Source organism: Rhododendron vialii, chromosome 2a (genome assembly GCF_030253575.1).
Source record: "Rhododendron vialii isolate Sample 1 chromosome 2a, ASM3025357v1".
NCBI lineage: Eukaryota > Viridiplantae > Streptophyta > Magnoliopsida > Ericales > Ericaceae > Rhododendron > Rhododendron vialii.
In genome coordinates, this window is record NC_080558.1 from 10,620,940 (window position 1) to 10,626,510 (window position 5,571).

At 38.4% G+C, this 5,571-nt stretch overlaps 1 long non-coding RNA gene across 1 annotated transcript; it reads left to right on the forward strand.

Moving 5' to 3' along the window:
* Positions 1 to 1,016: 1,016 nt before the first annotated feature.
* LOC131315782 (uncharacterized) lies at positions 1,017 to 5,054 on the forward strand. The gene is made up of 2 exons (XR_009196886.1): positions 1,017 to 1,297; positions 3,181 to 5,054. It is a non-coding gene; the product is annotated as an uncharacterized LOC131315782 (long non-coding RNA).
* Positions 5,055 to 5,571: the final 517 nt, after the last annotated feature.

A 5,571-nucleotide genomic window follows, 5' to 3' on the forward strand; every position in this document is an offset into this window, starting at 1 on the left:
TTGCGAAGAAGTTGATAACTTGGATTGAATGTTCTTCGAGGCTTTGAGGCTTCGATTCGAAGAACCTTCTTGTTGGATGCACACTTGAAGAATTCTGAAGGATTTGAAGGCTTCGATCTTCAGAGCTCTGGAGCTTTTTGCTTCAATGTGCAGATGGAAAAATATGAGAGAAAACACCTCTATTTATAAGGGTTTGGGTGAAGACTTCAACCCTAACCTTCCATATTGATCTCTTTAATTATTTCCTTTATTGAAAAATGAATAATAATAATTTGATAATTATCTTTCCTTTCTTTTCATTTTAGAAGAGGTAATTATATATAAAGAGATATATTATTATTTACCAATTAGCCTAATTTGATTGGCCGGACTTGATAAAATAATAACTGTGTCATTTTGACACGTGGCACCATTTGATTGGTCCATTTACATGTCTCTGACTTTTGACCACGGACATTTGGCATCACTTGATTGGCCAGTCCATGAAACTTTGACTTTGACTTATAGACACTTGGCGACATTTGATTGGCCAATTTGTATGCCCTAGCAACACGTGGGGATTTGTGATAGGCTAGAAATTTCACATGCCTACACTCGCGAAAGACCAACAAAAAATATGATTGGGAAGGACTTAATCTGAACAGTTTTTCTAAAAATGACATTTAAAACTATTCGGATTATGCCCTTCCCGGTCATATTTTTCATGTGTACTCCTAAAATCACGTTTTAAACATATTGAATGGTTCGGATCATCAAAATTTGATCAAGAACAATGTCAAACTCATGAGGTCCTTAACTTAGCAAGTTAAGGGATCCCTTAATAGAAACTCATTGTGTATATATGTAGAGACCCGTGAAATTTTTTTTTTTTTTGGGCTGTATATATATATTTTTTTCCTTTGTTAATGTACGGCCCGTTGAGATAGACGGTTCGGATATTCGGTGTGACATCTTCGTGGGAGGATATAATGGTAATTGGGCGAGAGGTGCGCATATGTGTGTGTGGGGTGGGAGCATGGGATTACTCCCCATGCCAATAATTTCCCCAGGAGACTACTTTCTCCCATTTCTCTTTTTCTCTCTCTCGGCCAAACTCTCTCCTCCTCTCCTCCGAAACTCTCTCCTCCCTTCTCCCTTCGATCTAAACACCTTAGAGCATGATTCTGGATGAAGTCCAAGAATTAAAATTGCTATACGGAGCACGGGCTTTCCGAATATCCAAGAAAAATCTTGATCGGACTGCGTGGGAGCTCGGTTGACTTGGTCAAAGGATCGGGTTTTGCTCAAAACCCATGAGGTAGGGATTTTTTTACTCTTGTTATGCGTTTATACTACGGTGTTTATGTACCTAGATTGTATCTTGCTTCGTTGTTTAAGTTTGTGCCTTCCATTTCCGAAAATCAGCAGAACAGGGCTGTGTTTTTGGGGTTTTACGCCTTCTTAAGCTCAGATTTGAATTTTGGTTCCTTCGTATGAAATAGAGTAGACTTAGAGCCCGTTCCAATGCCGCTGGAATCATACGAAACCGTTGAGAATTGAATTGATGGTGATTTTTAGAAAACTGGTCTGCAATCTGTCTCGTGTTCTGGATTTCAGCCCACTTCGAATGGCCATAACTTCCTCGTCCGATATCCGTTTCATGCAAACTTTATATCGATTCGAAGGTCTTGAAGTCAGCTTTCATTTGCCACTAGAATCGTCTTAAAACTCTTAGTACACAGAAAGTTATGTTCGTTTGAGTGGAGGTGTGTCAATCTGTCATGCCGCGCGACAGATTCGTGTAGCCTGGGAAAACCCCTGTTTAACCACCCTTTGAGGGCAGATTTGACAAGGGTTCCTTCGTGACTTTTAAGCTTCGTTCAATCGCGCAACCATTGGGACTGGAATCACTCAAAAATATTAAGAACTCGATTTATAGTAATTTTTAGAAGATTGAACGAAAATCTGAAAATGTGGGCAGGGTATCGGGCTTCGTTTTTTTTTTATTGTTTGTTATGGTTAAATGATGTTATTGGTTATGGGTCCTTGTGGGTTTTAAAGATTAGTAAGTTGGTGATAATTTGGCGTTGGAATCATTGAAAAATATTGAGTATGCAATTTTTAATGATGTTGTATAATCGTTTTAACTCGATAATGGGTGTGAGATTGATTATGGATGGATTGTGCATAATGAAGGATGTTTATGGACCTATGATTCGAGTGTTACGGCTACGTGTGACATCGAACTTTGTATGTATCGTGGTGTGGCATGTCATAGCATATGGACAATGGATGAAGTCGTATCCAACTTCGGATGTCGACGAGGGTTACGGGGCCCAACACCGCCCGGAATTCACGTCAATATGGACGGAGCCCGGTTCACCTTCTTGGTGGGACCTTGGCGAGGGTTACGGGGCCCAACACCGCCCGGAATTCACGTCAATATGGACAGAGCCCGGTTCACCTTCTTGGTGGGACCTTGGCGAGGGTTACGGGGCCCAACATTGCCTGGTGCATTGCTTTGCATCACATATCACGCATTGTTGATTGGTTGAGCTAGACTTATGACCTGTGTTGCTTGAGAAATGAAAAGAGAGATAAAGTTGTTAATCTAATGTTTGGCTTGTCGTGCGACTTTGAACCATATCTTGGATTACTATCCTTCCTCATTGAGCCTCTTGTTCGGTACAAATCAAGGAAACTAGTTCTTGTTGCATAGAGTGGCTAATACTTGAGAAATGAGAGATAAATCAATTATGTTCAAAAAGGAAATCCAATGATATGTTTGTGTTGTTATGCTGATAGACACACTCATTGTTATTAGCATCTTGGGGTTCGTTGTACATATATAATGTTGCTCACCTACCACTGTTGGTGCATGATCATCACATATTCGTATAGATCGAGGCAAAATGGAGTAATTGCGTAGCAATGGACAAGTGACAGTTGAGGATAAGTTGTGGTCTAATTAGGATAATTCGAGTTGGTTTATGCTTCTAGTTTGACGTATGAGCTGTTAGGAATACCTTTATGAAATTATGATCCCTTGGTTGTAGTATGCTCGTTTGTGGTGGAAAACTCACGTTTCTTTGTGGTATCTCGTCGCATCACTCAGTCTAGGTGTATGATTCATCGCATTTTCATATAACTTGCGTATAGATTTTCCTACTGGGCTAGTGTAGCTCACCCTATTATTTTCAGGTACGATTCAAGGAAGTTGACATGGAGTACATGTTGTGCATTTGTGACCAAACCTTTAAAAAGGTATTCAAGAAGGATTTCATAGCACAAGATTTGAAAGAACATTTTTTTTGGAAAGATAGTATTTGTAAATTGTAATAATATTTCCCTAGAATATTGGTATTTTGATGATTTGGGGCCTTCGAGTTTTGGAATGTAATATTTGAATTTTATTTGAGAACAGTGAACAAAAAGATCTTTTGGGGTATTATTTGTATTACAGCGAGGACTTTATTTATTAAAAGTGTTTATTATTTATGTTGAAAATCGAGGGCGTGACAACTTGGTATCAGAGCATTAGGTTAGAATACCTGGCGACCTTGGGGAGACTTTTAGTCTCATGGGTTCAAAAATTCATTGCATACTTTTACAAAAGTGTGTGTGAGCTTGCATCAATGACGTGTGTTCACTGAGCTGGCATTGCATCTATGTTTGCATGAAATAGTAAAAAGTTAGATGACTCACGTCAAAAAAATAAAATAAAATTTTGAAGTTTGGCATCATTGTAGTGACTGTGGTTACGTCTGTTGTCATTATTATTATTGCTGATGGTAGTCTTGTTCTTGAATCCCATGTGGTAAGATGCCTTCTATAAGTGATGCTAGATAGGGTGGATCTAGAAAATCATGATGGTTGAAGTGCTTATGCGCAGTGGCGATGCCGATGTGTGAAAGATAGTATTCATTAGCATATAAAAGAAGAGTTAGAATATTAATGGGACTTAAGAGTAAAGTGTTAGATGTGTTTCTGTTTGAATTGCGTGGATTACGTATTCAAGTTTTAAGTGTATTGAGTAAATCTTATGTCATATGAGTTGTATTGAGTATATATGCAAGGAGAGTGATGCATTTGTTGAGAATAGAGTCAGTGAGTGTTTTAATGTGTTTAAAAAGGCAATGTCCTGTTGTGATAGTAATTGTGGTTAGTCATTTTTTTTTTATGGTTAATGAGGTAGTGGTTGTGGGCATATGTAGGGCAAGTTGAACCCATATTTGTGAACTATATGTATCTAAGGTTGACTTAGAAAGTTGAAAGTTATAGGTAGGGTGTCGGGATACAGTATGTGTCTTCTGGACACCCAAGTGACTATTGATGAGATCTAGTTGGAAGAGGCAATTGATCACCGCTTCTTCTAGATGGAAGTCTTGGAAGGTCAATTGGACACTAGGATTGTGTATAGGGGTTAGATCTCTAGATTTGAGATAGATGGCTCTACGTAGGAGTTTCAAAAAAAAAAGGGAAGTGTTATGGTGTTTGTAATCTTCATTGTTGAGGTGAATGTCGTGGTGGTGTCATTATGACAGGATGGTAGAAAATAGTGATAGTATTGTGTGAAAAAAAAAAAAGGGAGACAAGACTTGAGAGGTGTACTATATCGATGTGACTTGAGGCAAGTGATTGATGTCAATGTGTGGTGAGAGACTTGTCTGAAGTAAGGGCAATATGAATGAGGACTGTTGTGAGTTGAAAGATTAGAGTGTAGAGATGATGTGTGATGTGTAATTGGCGACGTAGACTAGACTGATGACAGTGTAGAGTGCATTGAGGTATGCCGCTGAGGTGATAGATTTGAGAGAGACTAAGGTTTAAATAGTGATAGTGATAGCAGTGCTAGTGATAGGAGTCTTAGAATATAATGTGAAGTATAGAAGGATTGTTTGCAATCCCGGAGTCTTGTGGGTATTCAGGGATAAGTCTGTTAGTCGGTCTGTGTCAGTGTTTGAGTTCTAGCATGAAGATATTCGAGAGTATTAGATGTTCGTTGGTGCAGCTATTGCACACTTTGTGTAGGTGCTCTAGTGATGAGATGTTAATAGGTTGCAATATTGTTAAAATAGAGGAATGATACGTGTATTTATCATTTGAAGTTTAAGATTGTGAATGTGAAAAGTACATGATTTGATTCGACCGAATGAATGAGAAAGCTCGAGATTGGTAAAGTAAATAGACATTTTATAAGATTTTGTGAGAGTAAAAGGAACAAGATGACTGTTGGGTTTCCTGAAGCCATGAATTGTAAAATAGTGGATACTTGGTGAGTCCATTGGGCACTCGGGGAGTTCGTTGGATATTGAGTGAGTGTTAATGCGTGAAAATGTGGCTGGTGTTGTGTAAGCCATTAAATTATACGGTTGATTTTCAGGAGATATTTCATGTATGAAATGTGTTGATATTTCATTCAAGTGCTTGATCTGTTGTGAATCTGAGTGTGTGAAATTTGCCCTTAAAATGCAGTCCAGAATTGGAAAAAAGAGTTATGTGGATACATAGAGGTGTGATAGAGATTGTGGCTAGCGGTTTTGATTTATGTGTATTGAGTATCTATGTATGAAATTATCAGTGTTCGGTTAA